A 19,540-nucleotide genomic window follows, 5' to 3' on the forward strand; every position below is an offset into this window, starting at 1 on the left:
GACATTAGCAATTCTTCATATGCTTGTCCCCCAGCCCAGCACAAACAGCGGCCTGTTAGCTCAGTTGGTTAGAGCGTGGTGCTAATAACGTCAAGGTCACAGGTTCGATCCCTGTACAGGCCATGTTTCTGTGTTAAAAAATAGATGCTTTTTCTTGTGTCTCTTTGTTAACTGTATATCTCTTTGGAGCAAGAGCTGCTAGAATCATTAGTTGAATCAATTTGATATAGATGTGGAATTATATATTAATGTTAAAGTGCCTTGAACATCCATTAATGGTTGTAAGTTCTAACACTAAGTAACTAAATCTCTCATTTATTACAAGCATTTTCTTCTGTCTGATGTTTAGCTCTATATTTCCTTTGAGCAGGAGCTGATAGAATGAGTAGATGAATTAATTTAATGTAGATGATGAACTGTTATTTATTGCTAAACCACATAGAACATACATTAATGGTTCTAAGTTTTAACACTAAGAATGAAAATCTCATTTGTATTGATTTTTTTGTGATATTTGTTTCTTCATGTCGATAATATATAAATATACCTTATGGGTAAACAGCTGAAAATAAGCTTTCAAACTATCTGCGGTTCACTGACATTAGCAATTCTTCATATGCTTGTCCCCCAGCCCAGCACGAACAACGGCCTGTTAGCACAGTTGGTTAGAGCGTGGTGCTAATAACGCCAAGGTCACAGGTTCGATCCCTGTACAGGCCAAGTTTCTGTGTTAAATAAAAGATGCTTTTTCTTCTGTCTCTTTGTTATCTGTATATCTCTTTGGAGCAAGAGCTGCTAGAATCATTAGTTGAATCAATTTGATATAGATGTGGAATTATATATTAATGTTAAAGTGCCTTGAACATCCATTAATGGTTGTAAGTTCTAACACTAAGTAACTAAATCTCTCATTTATTACAAGCATTTTCTTCTGTCTGATGTTTATCTCTATATTTCCTTTGAGCAGGAGCTGATAGAATGAGTAGATGAATTAATTTAATATAGATGATGAACTGTTATTTATTGCTAAACCACATAGAACATACATTAATGGTTCTAAGTTTTAACACTAAGAATGAAAATCTCATTTGTATTGATTTTTTTGTGATATTTGTTTCTTCATGTCGATAATATATAAATATACTTTATGGGTAAACAGCTGAAAATAAGCTTTCAAACTATCTGGGGTTCACTGACATTAGCAGTTCTGCATATGCTTGTCCCCCAGCACAGAACGAACGGCAGCCTGTTAGCTCAGTTGGTTAGAGCGTGGTGCTAATAACGCCAAGGTCACAGGTTCGATCCCTGTACAGACCAAGTTTCTGTGTTAAAAAAAAGATGCTTTTTCTTGTGTCTCTTTGTTAACTGTATATCTCTTTGGAGCAAGAGCTGCTAGTAGTTGAATCAATTTGATATAGATGTGGAATTATACATTAATGTTAAAGTGCCTTGAACATCCATTAATGGTTGAAAGTTCTAACACTAAGTAACTAAATCTCTCATTTATTACAAGCATTTTCTTCTGTCTGATGTTTATCTCTATATTTCCTGTGAGCAGGAGCTGATAGAATGAGTAGATGAATTAATTTAATATAGATGATGAACTGTTATTTATTGCTAAACCACATGGAAAATACATAAATGGTTCTAAGTTTTAACACTAAGATTGAAAATCTCATTTGTATTGATTTTTTTGTGATATTTGTTTCTTCATGTCGATAATATATAAATATACCTTATGGGTAAACAGCTGAAAATAAGCTTTCAAACTATCTGGGGTTCACTGACATTCGCAATTCTTCATATGCTTGTCCCCCAGCCCAGCACAAACAGCGGCCTGTTAGCTCAGTTGGTTAGAGCGTGGTGCTAATAACGCCAAGGTCACAGGTTCGATCCCTGTACAGGCCAAGTTTCTGTGTTAAATAAAAGATGCTTTTTCTTCTGTCTCTTTGTTATCTGTATATCTCTTTGGAGCAAGAGCTGCTAGAATCATTAGTTGAATCAATTTGATATAGATGTGGAATTATATATTAATGTTAAAGTGCCTTGAACACCCATTAATGGTTCAAAGTTCTAACACTAAGTAATTAATCTCCCATTTATTACAAGTAATTTAGGAAAGTCTAGTTTTGATTTTTTGATAATGCTTAAAGACACCATGAATGTAAACAGCTGAATATAAGATTTCCATCTATCTCGGGTTAACAATCAGTAGCACTTCATCATCTGTTATTTCTTCAGTAGTATGCTATAAATATAGTAAGCCTATTATCTGATTCTGTTAGAACATGAAGTTAAAAATGCCAAGAACATACTTTCTACCACTCTCCAAGCAAACACTTAACGCTGCTTTAATGTTGAAATAGATGCATTTTCTTCTGTATCTTGTTTAAATCTATATTTCCTTTGAGCAGAAGCTGATAGAATGAGTAGATGAATTAATTTAATATAGATTATGAACTGTTATTTATTGCTAAACCACATGGAAAATACATTAATGGTTCTAAGTTTTAACACTAAGATTGAAAATCTCATTTGTATTGATTTTTTTGTGATATTTGTTTCTTCATGTCGATAATATATAAATATACCTTATGGGTAAACAGCTGAAAATAAGCTTTCAAACTATCTGGGGTTCACTGACATTAGCAATTCTTCATATGCTTGTCCCCCAGCCCAGCACGAGCGGCGGCCTGTTAGCTCAGTTGGTTAGAGCGTGGTGCTAATAACGCCAAGGTCACAGGTTCGATCCCTGTACAGGCCAAGTTTCTGTGTTAAATAAAAGATGCTTTTTCTTCTGTCTCTTTGTTATCTGTATATCTCTTTGGAGCAAGAGCTGCTAGAATCATTAGTTGAATCAATTTGATATAGATGTGGAATTATATATTAATGTTAAAGTGCCTTGAACATCCATTAATGGTTGTAAGTTCTAACACTAAGTAACTAAATCTCTCATTTATTACAAGCATTTTCTTCTGTCTGATGTTTATCTCTATATTTCCTTTGAGCAGGAGCTGATAGAATGAGTAGATGAATTAATTTAATATAGATGATGAACTGTTATTTATTGCTAAACCACATAGAACATACATTAATGGTTCTAAGTTTTAACACTAAGAATGAAAATCTCATTTGTTTTGATTTTTTTGTGATATTTGTTTCTTCATGTCGATAATATATAAATATACCTTATGGGTAAACAGCTGAAAATAAGCTTTCAAACTATCTGCGGTTCACTGACATTAGCAATTCTTCATATGCTTGTCCCCCAGCCCAGCACGAACAACGGCCTGTTAGCACAGTTGGTTAGAGCGTGGTGCTAATAACGCCAAGGTCACAGGTTCGATCCCTGTACAGGCCAAGTTTCTGTGTTAAATAAAAGATGCTTTTTCTTCTGTCTCTTTGTTATCTGTATATCTCTTTGGAGCAAGAGCTGCTAGAATCATTAGTTGAATCAATTTGATATAGATGTGGAATTATATATTAATGTTAAAGTGCCTTGAACATCCATTAATGGTTCAAAGTTCTAACACTAAGTAATTAATCTCCCATTTATTACAAGTAATTTAGGAAAGTCTAGTTTTGATTTTTTGATAATGCTTAAAGACACCATGAATGTAAACAGCTGAATATAAGATTTCCATCTATCTCGAGTTAACAATCAGTAGCACTTCATCATCTGTTATTTCTTCAGTAGTATGCTATAAATATAGTAAGCCTATTATCTGATTCTGTTAGAACATGAAGTTAAAAATGCCAAGAACATACTTTCTACCACTCTCCAAGCAAACACTTAACGCTGCTTTAATGTTGAAATAGATGCATTTTCTTCTGTATCTTGTTTAAATCTATATTTCCTTTGAGCAGAAGCTGATAGAATGAGTAGATGAATTAATTTAATATAGATTATGAACTGTTATTTATTGCTAAACCACATGGAAAATACTTTAATGGTTCTAAGTTTTAACACTAAGATTGAAAATCTCATTTGTATTGATTTTTTTGTGATATTTGTTTCTTCATGTCGATAATATATAAATATACCTTATGGGTAAACAGCTGAAAATAAGCTTTCAAACTATCTGGGGTTCACTGACATTAGCAATTCTTCATATGCTTGTCCCCCAGCCCAGCACAAACAGCGGCCTGTTAGCTCAGTTGGTTAGAGCGTGGTGCTAATAACGCCAAGGTCACAGGTTCGATCCCTGTACAGGCCAAGTTTCTGTGTTAAATAAAAGATGCTTTTTCTTCTGTCTCTTTGTTATCTGTATATCTCTTTGGAGCAAGAGCTGCTAGAATCATTAGTTGAATCAATTTGATATAGATGTGGAATTATATATTAATGTTAAAGTGCCTTGAACACCCATTAATGGTTCAAAGTTCTAACACTAAGTAATTAATCTCCCATTTATTACAAGTAATTTAGGAAAGTCTAGTTTTGATTTTTTGATAATGCTTAAAGACACCATGAATGTAAACAGCTGAATATAAGATTTCCATCTATCTCGGGTTAACAATCAGTAGCACTTCATCATCTGTTATTTCTTCAGTAGTATGCTATAAATATAGTAAGCCTATTATCTGATTCTGTTAGAACATGAAGTTAAAAATGCCAAGAACATACTTTCTACCACTCTCCAAGCAAACACTTAACGCTGCTTTAATGTTGAAATAGATGCATTTTCTTCTGTATCTTGTTTAAATCTATATTTCCTTTGAGCAGAAGCTGATAGAATGAGTAGATGAATTAATTTAATATAGATTATGAACTGTTATTTATTGCTAAACCACATGGAAAATACATTAATGGTTCTAAGTTTTAACACTAAGATTGAAAATCTCATTTGTATTGATTTTTTTGTGATATTTGTTTCTTCATGTCGATAATATATAAATATACCTTATGGGTAAAGAGCTGAAAATAAGCTTTCAAACTATCTGGGGTTCACTGACATTAGCAATTCTTCATATGCTTGTCCCCCAGCCCAGCACGAACGGCGGCCTGTTAGCTCAGTTGGTTAGAGCGTGGTGCTAATAACGCCAAGGTCACAGGTTCGATCCCTGTACAGGCCAAGTTTCTGTGTTCAATAAAAGATGCTTTTTCTTGTGTCTCTTTGTTATCTGTATATCTCTTTGGAGCAAGAGCTGCTAGAATGATTAGTTGAATCAATGTGATATAGATGTGGAATTATATATTAATGTTAAAGTGCCTTGAACATCCATTAATGGTTCAAAGTTCTAACACTAAGTAATTCATCTCCCATTTATTACAAGTAATTTAGGAAAGTCTAGTTTTGATTTTTTGATAATGCTTAAAGACACCATGAATGTAAACAGCTGAATATAAGATTTCCATCTATCTCTGGTTAACAATCAGTAGCACTTCATCATCTGTTATTTCTTCACTAGTATGCTATAAAAATAGTAAGCCTATTATCTGATTCTGTTAGAACATGAAGTTAAAAATGCCAAGAACATACTTTCAACCACTCTCCAAGCAAACACTTAACGCTGCTTTAATGTTGAAATAAATGCATTTTCTTCTGTATCTTGTTTAAATCTATATTTCCTTTGAGCAGAAGCTGATAGAATGAGTAGATGAATTAATTTAATATAGATGATGAACTGTTATTTATTACTAAACCACATGGAAAATACATTAATGGTTCTAAGTTTTAACACTAAGAATGAAAATCTCATTTGTATTGATTTTTTTGTGATATTTGTTTCTTCATGTCGATAATATGTAAATATACCTTATGGGTAAACAGCTGAAAATAAGCTTTCAAACTATCTGGGGTTCACTGACATTACCACTTCTTCATATGCTTGTCCCCCAGCCCAGCACGAACAGCGGCCTGTTAGCTCAGTTGGTTAGAGCGTGGTGCTAATAACGCCAAGGTCACAGGTTCGATCCCTGTACAGGCCAAGTTTCTGTGTTAAATAAAAGATGCTTTTTCTTCTGTCTCTTTGTTATCTGTATATCTCTTTGGAGCAAGAGCTGCTAGAATCATTAGTTGAATCAATTTGATATAGATGTGGAATTATATATTAATGTTAAAGTGCCTTGAACATCCATTAATGGTTGTAAGTTCTAACACTAAGTAACTAAATCTCTCATTTATTACAAGCATTTTCTTCTGTCTGATGTTTATCTCTATATTTCCTTTGAGCAGAAGCTGATAGAATGAGTAGATGAATTAATTTAATATAGATGATAAACTGTTATTTATTGCTAAACCACATAGAAAATACATTAATGGTTCTAAGTTTTAACACTAAGAATGAAAATCTCATTTGTATTGATTTTTTTGTGATATTTGTTTCTTCATGTCGATAATATATACATATACCTTATGGGTAAACAGCTGAAAATAAGCTTTCAAACTATCTGGGGTTCACTGACATTGGCCATTCTTCATATGCTTGTCCCCCAGCCCAGCACGAACAGCGGCCTGTTAGCTCAGTTGGTTAGAGCGTGGTGCTAATAACGCCAAGGTCACAGGTTCGATCCCTGTACAGGCCAAGTTTCTGTGTTAAAAAAAAGATGCTTTTTCTTGTGTCTCTTTGATAACTGTATATCTCTTTGGAGCAAGAGCTGCTAGAATCATTAGTTGAATCAATTTGATATAGATGTGGAATTATATATTAATGTTAAAGTGCCTTGAACATCCATTAATGGTTGTAAGTTCTAACACTAAGTAACTAAATCTCTCATTTATTACAAGCATTTTCTTCTGTCTGATGTTTATCTCTATATTTCCTTTGAGCAGGAGCTGATAGAATGAGTAGATGAATTAATTTAATATAGATGATGAACTGTTATTTATTGCTAAACCACATAGAACATACATTAATGGTTCTAAGTTTTAACACTAAGAATGAAAATCTCATTTGTATTGATTTTTTTGTGATATTTGTTTCTTCATGTCGATAATATATAAATATACCTTATGGGTAAACAGCTGAAAATAAGCTTTCAAACTATCTGGGGTTCACTGACATTGGCAATTCTTCATATGCTTGTCCCCCAGCCCAGCACAAACAGCGGCCTGTTAGCTCAGTTGGTTAGAGCGTGGTGCTAATAACGCCAAGGTCACAGGTTCGATCCCTGTACAGGCCAAGTTTCTGTGTTAAAAAAAAGATGCTTTTTCTTGTGTCTCTTTGTTAACTGTATATCTCTTTGGAGCAAGAGCTGCTAGAATGATTAGTTGAATCAATTTGATATAGATGTGGAATTATATATCAATGTTAAAGTGCCTTGAACATCCATTAATGGTTCAAAGTTCTAACACTAAGTAATTAATCTCCCATTTATTACAAGTAATTTAGGAAAGTCTAGTTTTGATTTTTTGATAATGCTTAAAGACACCATGAATGTAAACAGCTGAATATAAGATTTCCATCTATCTCGGGTTAACAATCAGTAGCACTTCATCATCTGTTATTTCTTCAGTAGTATGCTATAAATATAGTAAGCCTATTATCTGATTCTGTTAGAACATGAAGTTAAAAATGCCAAGAACATACTTTCTACCACTCTCCAAGCAAACACTTAACGCTGCTTTAATGTTGAAATAAATGCATTTTCTTCTGTATCTTGTTTAAATCTATATTTCCTTTGAGCAGAAGCTGATAGAATGAGTAGATGAATTAATTTAATATAGATGATGAACTGTTATTTATTGCTAAACCACATGGAAAATACATTAATGGTTCTAAGTTTTAACACTAAGAATGAAAATCTCATTTGTATTGATTTTTTTGTGATATTTGTTTCTTCATGTCGATAATATATAAATATACCTTATGGGTAAACAGCTGAAAATAAGCTTTCAAACTATCTGGGGTTCACTGACATTAGCAGTTCTTCATATGCTTGTCCCCCAGCCCAGCACGAACAGCGGCCTGTTAGCTCAGTTGGTTAGAGCGTGGTGCTAATAACGCCAAGGTCACAGGTTCCATCCCTGTACAGGCCAAGTTTCTGTGTTAAATAAAAGATGCTTTTTCTTGTGTCTCTTTGTTAACTGTATATCTCTTTGGAGCAAGAGCTGCTAGAATCATTAGTTGAATCAATTTGATATAGATGTGGAATTATATATTAATGTTAAAGTGCCTTGAACATCCATTAATGGTTGTAATTTCTAACACTAAGTAACTAAATCTCTCATTTATTACAAGCATTTTCTTCTGTCTGATGTTTATCTCTATATTTCCTTTGAGCAGGAGCTGATAGAATGAGTAGATGAATTAATTTAATATAGATGATGAACTGTTATTTATTGCTAAACCACATAGAACATACATTAATGGTTCTAAGTTTTAACACTAAGAATGAAAATCTCATTTGTATTGATTTTTTTGTGATATTTGTTTCTTCATGTCGATAATATATAAATATACCTTATGGGTAAACAGCTGAAAATAAGCTTTCAAACTATCTGGGGTTCACTGACATTAGCAATTCTTCATATGCTTGTCCCCCAGCCCAGCACAAACAGCGGCCTGTTAGCTCAGTTGGTTAGAGCGTGGTGCTAATAACGCCAAGCTCACAGGTTCGATCCCTGTACAGGCCAAGTTTCTGTGTTAAAAAAAAGATGCTTTTTCTTGTGTCTCTTTGTTAACTGTATATCTCTTTGGAGCAAGAGCTGCTAGAATCATTAGTTGAATCAATTTGATATAGATGTGGAATTATATATTAATGTTAAAGTGCCTTGAACATCCATTAATGGTTGTAAGTTCTAACACTAAGTAACTAAATCTCTCATTTATTACAAGCATTTTCTTCTTTCTGATGTTTAGCTCTATATTTCCTTTGAGCAGGAGCTGATAGAATGAGTAGATGAATTAATTTAATATAGATGATGAACTGTTATTTATTGCTAAACCACATAGAACATACATTAATGGTTCTAAGTTTTAACACTAAGAATGAAAATCTCATTTGTATTGATTTTTTTGTGATATTTGTTTCTTCATGTCGATAATATATAAATATACCTTATGGGTAAACAGCTGAAAATAAGCTTTCAAACTATCTGGGGTTCACTGACATTAGCAATTCTTCATATGCTTGTCCCCCAGCCCAGCACGAACGGCGGCCTGTTAGCACAGTTGGTTAGAGCGTGGTGCTAATAACGCCAAGGTCACTGGTTCGATCCCTGTACATGCCAAGTTTCTGTGTTAAATAAAAGATGCTTTTTCTTCTGTCTCTTTGTTATCTGTATATCTCTTTGGAGCAAGAGCTGCTAGAATCATTAGTTGAATCAATTTGATATAGATGTGGAATTATATATTAATGTTAAAGTGCCTTGAACATCCATTAATGGTTCAAAGTTCTAACACTAAGTAATTAATCTCCCATTTATTACAAGTAATTTAGGAAAGTCTAGTTTTGATTTTTTGATAATGCTTAAAGACACCATGAATGTAAACAGCTGAATATAAGATTTCCATCTATCTCGGGTTAACAATCAGTAGCACTTCATCATCTGTTATTTCTTCAGTAGTATGCTATAAATATAGTAAGCCTATTATCTGATTCTGTTAGAACATGAAGTTAAAAATGCCAAGAACATACTTTCTACCACTCTCCAAGCAAACACTTAACGCTGCTTTAATGTTGAAATAGATGCATTTTCTTCTGTATCTTGTTTAAATCTATATTTCCTTTGAGCAGAAGCTGATAGAATGAGTAGATGAATTAATTTAATATAGATTATGAACTGTTATTTATTGCTAAACCACATGGAAAATACATTAATGGTTCTAAGTTTTAACACTAAGATTGAAAATCTCATTTGTATTGATTTTTTTGTGATATTTGTTTCTTCATGTCGATAATATATAAATATACCTTATGGGTAAACAGCTGAAAATAAGCTTTCAAACTATCTGGGGTTCACTGACATTAGCAATTCTTCATATGCTTGTCCCCCAGCCCAGCACGAGCGGCGGCCTGTTAGCTCAGTTGGTTAGAGCGTGGTGCTAATAACGCCAAGGTCACAGGTTCGATCCCTGTACAGGCCAAGTTTCTGTGTTAAATAAAAGATGCTTTTTCTTCTGTCTCTTTGTTATCTGTATATCTCTTTGGAGCAAGAGCTGCTAGAATCATTAGTTGAATCAATTTGATATAGATGTGGAATTATATATTAATGTTAAAGTGCCTTGAACATCCATTAATGGTTGTAAGTTCTAACACTAAGTAACTAAATCTCTCATTTATTACAAGCATTTTCTTCTGTCTGATGTTTATCTCTATATTTCCTTTGAGCAGGAGCTGATAGAATGAGTAGATGAATTAATTTAATATAGATGATGAACTGTTATTTATTGCTAAACCACATAGAACATACATTAATGGTTCTAAGTTTTAACACTAAGAATGAAAATCTCATTTGTATTGATTTTTTTGTGATATTTGTTTCTTCATGTCGATAATATATAAATATACCTTATGGGTAAACAGCTGAAAATAAGCTTTCAATCTATCTGGGGTTCACTGACATTAGCAGTTCTGCATATGCTTGTCCCCCAGCCCAGCACGAACGGCGGCCTGTTAGCTCAGTTGGTTAGAGCGTGGTGCTAATAACGCCAAGGTCACAGGTTCCATCCCTGTACAGGCCAAGTTTCTGTGTTAAAAAAAAGATGCTTTTTCTTGTGTCTCTTTGTTAACTGTATATCTCTTTGGAGCAAGAGCTGCTAGTAGTTGAATCAATTTGATATAGATGTGGAATTATATATTAATGTTAAAGTGCCTTGAACATCCATTAATGGTTGTAAGTTCTAACACTAAGTAACTAAATCTCTCATTTATTACAAGCATTTTCTTCTGTCTGATGTTTATCTCTATATTTCCTTTGAGCAGGAGCTGATAGAATGAGTAGATGAATTAATTTAATATAGATGATGAACTGTTATTTATTGCTAAACCACATAGAACATACATTAATGGTTCTAAGTTTTAACACTAAGAATGAAAATCTCATTTGTATTGATTTTTTTGTGATATTTGTTTCTTCATGTCGATAATATATAAATATACCTTATGGGTAAACAGCTGAAAATAAGCTTTCAAACTATCTGGGGTTCACTGACATTAGCAATTCTTCATATGCTTGTCCCCCAGCCCAGCACAAACAGCGGCCTGTTAGCTCAGTTGGTTAGAGCGTGGTGCTAATAACGCCAAGGTCACAGGTTCGATCCCTGTACAGGCCAAGTTTCTGTGTTAAAAAATAGATGCTTTTTCTTGTGTCTCTTTGTTAACTGTATATCTCTTTGGAGCAAGAGCTGCTAGAATCATTAGTTGAATCAATTTGATATAGATGTGGAATTATATATTAATGTTAAAGTGCCTTGAACATCCATTAATGGTTGTAAGTTCTAACACTAAGTAACTAAATCTCTCATTTATTACAAGCATTTTCTTCTGTCTGATGTTTAGCTCTATATTTCCTTTGAGCAGGAGCTGATAGAATGAGTAGATGAATTAATTTAATATAGATGATGAACTGTTATTTATTGCTAAACCACATAGAACATACATTAATGGTTCTAAGTTTTAACACTAAGAATGAAAATCTCATTTGTATTGATTTTTTTGTGATATTTGTTTCTTCATGTCGATAATATATAAATATACCTTATGGGTAAACAGCTGAAAATAAGCTTTCAAACTATCTGCGGTTCACTGACATTAGCAATTCTTCATATGCTTGTCCCCCAGCCCAGCACGAACAACGGCCTGTTAGCACAGTTGGTTAGAGCGTGGTGCTAATAACGCCAAGGTCACAGGTTCGATCCCTGTACAGGCCAAGTTTCTGTGTTAAATAAAAGATGCTTTTTCTTCTGTCTCTTTGTTATCTGTATATCTCTTTGGAGCAAGAGCTGCTAGAATCATTAGTTGAATCAATTTGATATAGATGTGGAATTATATATTAATGTTAAAGTGCCTTGAACATCCATTAATGGTTGTAAGTTCTAACACTAAGTAACTAAATCTCTCATTTATTACAAGCATTTTCTTCTGTCTGATGTTTATCTCTATATTTCCTTTGAGCAGGAGCTGATAGAATGAGTAGATGAATTAATTTAATATAGATGATGAACTGTTATTTATTGCTAAACCACATAGAACATACATTAATGGTTCTAAGTTTTAACACTAAGAATGAAAATCTCATTTGTATTGATTTTTTTGTGATATTTGTTTCTTCATGTCGATAATATATAAATATACTTTATGGGTAAACAGCTGAAAATAAGCTTTCAAACTATCTGGGGTTCACTGACATTAGCAGTTCTGCATATGCTTGTCCCCCAGCACAGAACGAACGGCAGCCTGTTAGCTCAGTTGGTTAGAGCGTGGTGCTAATAACGCCAAGGTCACAGGTTCGATCCCTGTACAGGCCAAGTTTCTGTGTTAAAAAAAAGATGCTTTTTCTTGTGTCTCTTTGTTAACTGTATATCTCTTTGGAGCAAGAGCTGCTAGTAGTTGAATCAATTTGATATAGATGTGGAATTATATATTAATGTTAAAGTGCCTTGAACATCCATTAATGGTTGAAAGTTCTAACACTAAGTAACTAAATCTCTCATTTATTACAAGCATTTTCTTCTGTCTGATGTTTATCTCTATATTTCCTTTGAGCAGGAGCTGATAGAATGAGTAGATGAATTAATTTAATATAGATGATGAACTGTTATTTATTGCTAAACCACATGGAAAATACATTAATGGTTCTAAGTTTTAACACTAAGATTGAAAATCTCATTTGTATTGATTTTTTTGTGATATTTGTTTCTTCATGTCGATAATATATAAATATACCTTATGGGTAAACAGCTGAAAATAAGCTTTCAAACTATCTGGGGTTCACTGACATTCGCAATTCTTCATATGCTTGTCCCCCAGCCCAGCACAAACAGCGGCCTGTTAGCTCAGTTGGTTAGAGCGTGGTGCTAATAACGCCAAGGTCACAGGTTCGATCCCTGTACAGGCCAAGTTTCTGTGTTAAATAAAAGATGCTTTTTCTTCTGTCTCTTTGTTATCTGTATATCTCTTTGGAGCAAGAGCTGCTAGAATCATTAGTTGAATCAATTTGATATAGATGTGGAATTATATATTAATGTTAAAGTGCCTTGAACACCCATTAATGGTTCAAAGTTCTAACACTAAGTAATTAATCTCCCATTTATTACAAGTAATTTAGGAAAGTCTAGTTTTGATTTTTTGATAATGCTTAAAGACACCATGAATGTAAACAGCTGAATATAAGATTTCCATCTATCTCGGGTTAACAATCAGTAGCACTTCATCATCTGTTATTTCTTCAGTAGTATGCTATAAATATAGTAAGCCTATTATCTGATTCTGTTAGAACATGAAGTTAAAAATGCCAAGAACATACTTTCTACCACTCTCCAAGCAAACACTTAACGCTGCTTTAATGTTGAAATAGATGCATTTTCTTCTGTATCTTGTTTAAATCTATATTTCCTTTGAGCAGAAGCTGATAGAATGAGTAGATGAATTAATTTAATATAGATTATGAACTGTTATTTATTGCTAAACCACATGGAAAATACATTAATGGTTCTAAGTTTTAACACTAAGATTGAAAATCTCATTTGTATTGATTTTTTTGTGATATTTGTTTCTTCATGTCGATAATATATAAATATACCTTATGGGTAAACAGCTGAAAATAAGCTTTCAAACTATCTGGGGTTCACTGACATTAGCAATTCTTCATATGCTTGTCCCCCAGCCCAGCACGAGCGGCGGCCTGTTAGCTCAGTTGGTTAGAGCGTGGTGCTAATAACGCCAAGGTCACAGGTTCGATCCCTGTACAGGCCAAGTTTCTGTGTTAAATAAAAGATGCTTTTTCTTCTGTCTCTTTGTTATCTGTATATCTCTTTGGAGCAAGAGCTGCTAGAATCATTAGTTGAATCAATTTGATATAGATGTGGAATTATATATTAATGTTAAAGTGCCTTGAACATCCATTAATGGTTGTAAGTTCTAACACTAAGTAACTAAATCTCTCATTTATTACAAGCATTTTCTTCTGTCTGATGTTTATCTCTATATTTCCTTTGAGCAGGAGCTGATAGAATGAGTAGATGAATTAATTTAATATAGATGATGAACTGTTATTTATTGCTAAACCACATAGAACATACATTAATGGTTCTAAGTTTTAACACTAAGAATGAAAATCTCATTTGTATTGATTTTTTTGTGATATTTGTTTCTTCATGTCGATAATATATAAATATACCTTATGGGTAAACAGCTGAAAATAAGCTTTCAAACTATCTGGGGTTCACTGACATTAGCAATTCTTCATATGCTTGTCCCCCAGCCCAGCACGAACGGCGGCCTGTTAGCTCAGTTGGTTAGAGCGTGGTGCTAATAACGCCAAGGTCACAGGTTCGATCCCTGTACAGGCCAAGTTTCTGTGTTAAAAAAAAGATGCTTTTTCTTGTGTCTCTTTGTTAACTGTATATCTCTTTGGAGCAAGAGCTGCTAGAATCATTAGTTGAATCAATTTGATATAGATGTGGAATTATATATTAATGTTAAAGTGCCTTGAACATCCATTAATGGTTGTAAGTTCTAACACTAAGTAACTAAATCTCTCATTTATTACAAGCATTTTCTTCTGTCTGATGTTTATCTCTATATTTCCTTTGAGCAGGAGCTGATAGAATGAGTAGATGAATTAATTTAATATAGATGATGAACTGTTATTTATTGCTAAACCACATAGAACATACATTAATGGTTCTAAGTTTTAACACTAAGAATGAAAATCTCATTTGTATTGATTTTTTTGTGATATTTGTTTCTTCATGTCGATAATATATAAATATACCTTATGGGTAAACAGCTGAAAATAAGCTTTCAAACTATCTGCGGTTCACTGACATTAGCAATTCTTCATATGCTTGTCCCCCAGCCCAGCACGAACAACGGCCTGTTAGCACAGTTGGTTAGAGCGTGGTGCTAATAACGCCAAGGTCACAGGTTCGATCCCTGTACAGGCCAAGTTTCTGTGTTAAATTAAAGATGCTTTTTCTTCTGTCTCTTTGTTATCTGTATATCTCTTTGGAGCAAGAGCTGCTAGAATCATTAGTTGAATCAATTTGATATAGATGTGGAATTATATATTAATGTTAAAGTGCCTTGAACATCCATTAATGGTTCAAAGTTCTAACACTAAGTAATTAATCTCCCATTTATTACAAGTAATTTAGGAAAGTCTAGTTTTGATTTTTTGATAATGCTTAAAGACACCATGAATGTAAACAGCTGAATATAAGATTTCCATCTATCTCGGGTTAACAATCAGTAGCACTTCATCATCTGTTATTTCTTCAGTAGTATGCTATAAATATAGTAAGCCTATTATCTGATTCTGTTAGAACATGAAGTTAAAAATGCCAAGAACATACTTTCTACCACTCTCCAAGCAAACACTTAACGCTGCTTTAATGTTGAAATAGATGCATTTTCTTCTGTATCTTGTTTAAATCTATATTTCCTTTGAGCAGAAGCTGATAGAATGAGTAGATGAATTAATTTAATATAGATTATGAACTGTTATTTATTGCTAAACCACATGGAAAATACTTTAATGGTTCTAAGTTTTAACACTAAGATTGAAAATCTCATTTGTATTGATTTTTTTGTGATATTTGTTTCTTCATGTCGATAATATATAAATATACCTTATGGGTAAACAGCTGAAAATAAGCTTTCAAACTATCTGGGGTTCACTGACATTAGCAATTCTTCATATGCTTGTCCCCCAGCCCAGCACAAACAGCGGCCTGTTAGCTCAGTTGGTTAGAGCGTGGTGCTAATAACGCCAAGGTCACAGGTTCGATCCCTGTACAGGCCAAGTTTCTGTGTTAAATAAAAGATGCTTTTTCTTCTGTCTCTTTGTTATCTGTATATCTCTTTGGAGCAAGAGCTGCTAGAATCATTAGTTGAATCAATTTGATATAGATGTGGAATTATATATTAATGTTAAAGTGCCTTGAACACCCATTAATGGTTCAAAGTTCTAACACTAAGTAATTAATCTCCCATTTATTACAAGTAATTTAGGAAAGTCTAGTTTTGATTTTTTGATAATGCTTAAAGACACCATGAATGTAAACAGCTGAATATAAGATTTCCATCTATCTCGGGTTAACAATCAGTAGCACTTCATCATCTGTTATTTCTTCAGTAGTATGCTATAAATATAGTAAGCCTATTATCTGATTCTGTTAGAACATGAAGTTAAAAATGCCAAGAACATACTTTCTACCACTCTCCAAGCAAACACTTAACGCTGCTTTAATGTTGAAATAGATGCATTTTCTTCTGTATCTTGTTTAAATCTATATTTCCTTTGAGCAGAAGCTGATAGAATGAGTAGATGAATTAATTTAATATAGATTATGAACTGTTATTTATTGCTAAACCACATGGAAAATACATTAATGGTTCTAAGTTTTAACACTAAGATTGAAAATCTCATTTGTATTGATTTTTTTGTGATATTTGTTTCTTCATGTCGATAATATATAAATATACCTTATGGGTAAAGAGCTGAAAATAAGCTTTCAAACTATCTGGGGTTCACTGACATTAGCAATTCTTCATATGCTTGTCCCCCAGCCCAGCACGAACGGCGGCCTGTTAGCTCAGTTGGTTAGAGCGTGGTGCTAATAACGCCAAGGTCACAGGTTCGATCCCTGTACAGGCCAAGTTTCTGTGTTCAATAAAAGATGCTTTTTCTTGTGTCTCTTTGTTATCTGTATATCTCTTTGGAGCAAGAGCTGCTAGAATGATTAGTTGAATCAATGTGATATAGATGTGGAATTATATATTAATGTTAAAGTGCCTTGAACATCCATTAATGGTTCAAAGTTCTAACACTAAGTAATTCATCTCCCATTTATTACAAGTAATTTAGGAAAGTCTAGTTTTGATTTTTTGATAATGCTTAAAGACACCATGAATGTAAACAGCTGAATATAAGATTTCCATCTATCTCTGGTTAACAATCAGTAGCACTTCATCATCTGTTATTTCTTCACTAGTATGCTATAAAAATAGTAAGCCTATTATCTGATTCTGTTAGAACATGAAGTTAAAAATGCCAAGAACATACTTTCAACCACTCTCCAAGCAAACACTTAACGCTGCTTTAATGTTGAAATAAATGCATTTTCTTCTGTATCTTGTTTAAATCTATATTTCCTTTGAGCAGAAGCTGATAGAATGAGTAGATGAATTAATTTAATATAGATGATGAACTGTTATTTATTACTAAACCACATGGAAAATACATTAATGGTTCTAAGTTTTAACACTAAGAATGAAAATCTCATTTGTATTGATTTTTTTGTGATATTTGTTTCTTCATGTCGATAATATGTAAATATACCTTATGGGTAAACAGCTGAAAATAAGCTTTCAAACTATCTGGGGTTCACTGACATTACCACTTCTTCATATGCTTGTCCCCCAGCCCAGCACGAACAGCGGCCTGTTAGCTCAGTTGGTTAGAGCGTGGTGCTAATAACGCCAAGGTCACAGGTTCGATCCCTGTACAGGCCAAGTTTCTGTGTTAAATAAAAGATGCTTTTTCTTCTGTCTCTTTGTTATCTGTATATCTCTTTGGAGCAAGAGCTGCTAGAATCATTAGTTGAATCAATTTGATATAGATGTGGAATTATATATTAATGTTAAAGTGCCTTGAACATCCATTAATGGTTGTAAGTTCTAACACTAAGTAACTAAATCTCTCATTTATTACAAGCATTTTCTTCTGTCTGATGTTTATCTCTATATTTCCTTTGAGCAGAAGCTGATAGAATGAGTAGATGAATTAATTTAATATAGATGATAAACTGTTATTTATTGCTAAACCACATAGAAAATACATTAATGGTTCTAAGTTTTAACACTAAGAATGAAAATCTCATTTGTATTGATTTTTTTGTGATATTTGTTTCTTCATGTCGATAATATATACATATACCTTATGGGTAAACAGCTGAAAATAAGCTTTCAAACTATCTGGGGTTCACTGACATTGGCCATTCTTCATATGCTTGTCCCCCAGCCCAGCACGAACAGCGGCCTGTTAGCTCAGTTGGTTAGAGCGTGGTGCTAATAACGCCAAGGTCACAGGTTCGATCCCTGTACAGGCCAAGTTTCTGTGTTAAAAAAAAGATGCTTTTTCTTGTGTCTCTTTGATAACTGTATATCTCTTTGGAGCAAGAGCTGCTAGAATCATTAGTTGAATCAATTTGATATAGATGTGGAATTATATATTAATGTTAAAGTGCCTTGAACATCCATTAATGGTTGTAAGTTCTAACACTAAGTAACTAAATCTCTCATTTATTACAAGCATTTTCTTCTGTCTGATGTTTATCTCTATATTTCCTTTGAGCAGGAGCTGATAGAATGAGTAGATGAATTAATTTAATATAGATGATGAACTGTTATTTATTGCTAAACCACATAGAACATACATTAATGGTTCTAAGTTTTAACACTAAGAATGAAAATCTCATTTGTATTGATTTTTTTGTGATATTTGTTTCTTCATGTCGATAATATATAAATATACCTTATGGGTAAACAGCTGAAAATAAGCTTTCAAACTATCTGGGGTTCACTGACATTGGCAATTCTTCATATGCTTGTCCCCCAGCCCAGCACAAACAGCGGCCTGTTAGCTCAGTTGGTTAGAGCGTGGTGCTAATAACGCCAAGGTCACAGGTTCGATCCCTGTACAGGCCAAGTTTCTGTGTTAAAAAAAAGATGCTTTTTCTTGTGTCTCTTTGTTAACTGTATATCTCTTTGGAGCAAGAGCTGCTAGAATGATTAGTTGAATCAATTTGATATAGATGTGGAATTATATATCAATGTTAAAGTGCCTTGAACATCCATTAATGGTTCAAAGTTCTAACACTAAGTAATTAATCTCCCATTTATTACAAGTAATTTAGGAAAGTCTAGTTTTGATTTTTTGATAATGCTTAAAGACACCATGAATGTAAACAGCTGAATATAAGATTTCCATCTATCTCGGGTTAACAATCAGTAGCACTTCATCATCTGTTATTTCTTCAGTAGTATGCTATAAATATAGTAAGCCTATTATCTGATTCTGTTAGAACATGAAGTTAAAAATGCCAAGAACATACTTTCTACCACTCTCCAAGCAAACACTTAACGCTGCTTTAATGTTGAAATAAATGCATTTTCTTCTGTCTGATGTTTATCTCTATATTTCCTTTGAGCAGGAGCTGATAGAATGAGTAGATGAATTAATTTAATATAGATGATGAACTGTTATTTATTGCTAAACCACATAGAACATACATTAATGGTTCTAAGTTTTAACACTAAGAATGAAAATCTCATTTGTATTGATTTTTTTGTGATATTTGTTTCTTCATGTCGATAATATATAAATATACCTTATGGGTAAACAGCTGAAAATAAGCTTTCAAACTATCTGGG

At 33.3% G+C, this 19,540-nt stretch overlaps 17 non-coding genes across 17 annotated transcripts; all 17 read left to right on the forward strand.

Moving 5' to 3' along the window:
* The first annotated feature begins 1,834 nt into the window (after positions 1–1,834).
* On the forward strand, positions 1,835–1,908 carry TRNAI-AAU (transfer RNA isoleucine (anticodon AAU)). The gene has a single exon. It is a non-coding gene; the product is annotated as a tRNA-Ile (tRNA).
* Positions 1,909–2,690: 782 nt separating this feature from the next.
* TRNAI-AAU (transfer RNA isoleucine (anticodon AAU)) lies at positions 2,691–2,764 on the forward strand. Its single transcript has one exon. It is a non-coding gene; the product is annotated as a tRNA-Ile (tRNA).
* Positions 2,765–4,143: 1,379 nt separating this feature from the next.
* TRNAI-AAU (transfer RNA isoleucine (anticodon AAU)) lies at positions 4,144–4,217 on the forward strand. The gene has a single exon. It is a non-coding gene; the product is annotated as a tRNA-Ile (tRNA).
* A 782-nt stretch (positions 4,218–4,999) lies between these two features.
* Positions 5,000–5,073, forward strand: TRNAI-AAU (transfer RNA isoleucine (anticodon AAU)). Its single transcript has one exon. It is a non-coding gene; the product is annotated as a tRNA-Ile (tRNA).
* A 782-nt stretch (positions 5,074–5,855) lies between these two features.
* On the forward strand, positions 5,856–5,929 carry TRNAI-AAU (transfer RNA isoleucine (anticodon AAU)). Its single transcript has one exon. It is a non-coding gene; the product is annotated as a tRNA-Ile (tRNA).
* Positions 5,930–6,452: 523 nt separating this feature from the next.
* TRNAI-AAU (transfer RNA isoleucine (anticodon AAU)) lies at positions 6,453–6,526 on the forward strand. The gene has a single exon. It is a non-coding gene; the product is annotated as a tRNA-Ile (tRNA).
* A 523-nt stretch (positions 6,527–7,049) lies between these two features.
* Positions 7,050–7,123, forward strand: TRNAI-AAU (transfer RNA isoleucine (anticodon AAU)). The gene has a single exon. It is a non-coding gene; the product is annotated as a tRNA-Ile (tRNA).
* Positions 7,124–9,955: 2,832 nt separating this feature from the next.
* Positions 9,956–10,029, forward strand: TRNAI-AAU (transfer RNA isoleucine (anticodon AAU)). The gene has a single exon. It is a non-coding gene; the product is annotated as a tRNA-Ile (tRNA).
* Positions 10,030–11,143: 1,114 nt separating this feature from the next.
* TRNAI-AAU (transfer RNA isoleucine (anticodon AAU)) lies at positions 11,144–11,217 on the forward strand. The gene has a single exon. It is a non-coding gene; the product is annotated as a tRNA-Ile (tRNA).
* Positions 11,218–12,928: 1,711 nt separating this feature from the next.
* TRNAI-AAU (transfer RNA isoleucine (anticodon AAU)) lies at positions 12,929–13,002 on the forward strand. The gene has a single exon. It is a non-coding gene; the product is annotated as a tRNA-Ile (tRNA).
* Positions 13,003–13,784: 782 nt separating this feature from the next.
* TRNAI-AAU (transfer RNA isoleucine (anticodon AAU)) lies at positions 13,785–13,858 on the forward strand. Its single transcript has one exon. It is a non-coding gene; the product is annotated as a tRNA-Ile (tRNA).
* A 523-nt stretch (positions 13,859–14,381) lies between these two features.
* On the forward strand, positions 14,382–14,455 carry TRNAI-AAU (transfer RNA isoleucine (anticodon AAU)). Its single transcript has one exon. It is a non-coding gene; the product is annotated as a tRNA-Ile (tRNA).
* A 1,379-nt stretch (positions 14,456–15,834) lies between these two features.
* Positions 15,835–15,908, forward strand: TRNAI-AAU (transfer RNA isoleucine (anticodon AAU)). Its single transcript has one exon. It is a non-coding gene; the product is annotated as a tRNA-Ile (tRNA).
* Positions 15,909–16,690: 782 nt separating this feature from the next.
* Positions 16,691–16,764, forward strand: TRNAI-AAU (transfer RNA isoleucine (anticodon AAU)). Its single transcript has one exon. It is a non-coding gene; the product is annotated as a tRNA-Ile (tRNA).
* Positions 16,765–17,546: 782 nt separating this feature from the next.
* TRNAI-AAU (transfer RNA isoleucine (anticodon AAU)) lies at positions 17,547–17,620 on the forward strand. Its single transcript has one exon. It is a non-coding gene; the product is annotated as a tRNA-Ile (tRNA).
* A 523-nt stretch (positions 17,621–18,143) lies between these two features.
* Positions 18,144–18,217, forward strand: TRNAI-AAU (transfer RNA isoleucine (anticodon AAU)). The gene has a single exon. It is a non-coding gene; the product is annotated as a tRNA-Ile (tRNA).
* A 523-nt stretch (positions 18,218–18,740) lies between these two features.
* On the forward strand, positions 18,741–18,814 carry TRNAI-AAU (transfer RNA isoleucine (anticodon AAU)). The gene has a single exon. It is a non-coding gene; the product is annotated as a tRNA-Ile (tRNA).
* The last annotated feature ends 726 nt before the right edge of the window (positions 18,815–19,540 follow it).

This window comes from Triturus cristatus, chromosome 5_1, assembly GCF_964204655.1.
Source record: "Triturus cristatus chromosome 5_1, aTriCri1.1, whole genome shotgun sequence".
In the NCBI taxonomy this organism is placed as follows: Eukaryota; Metazoa; Chordata; class Amphibia; order Caudata; family Salamandridae; genus Triturus; species Triturus cristatus.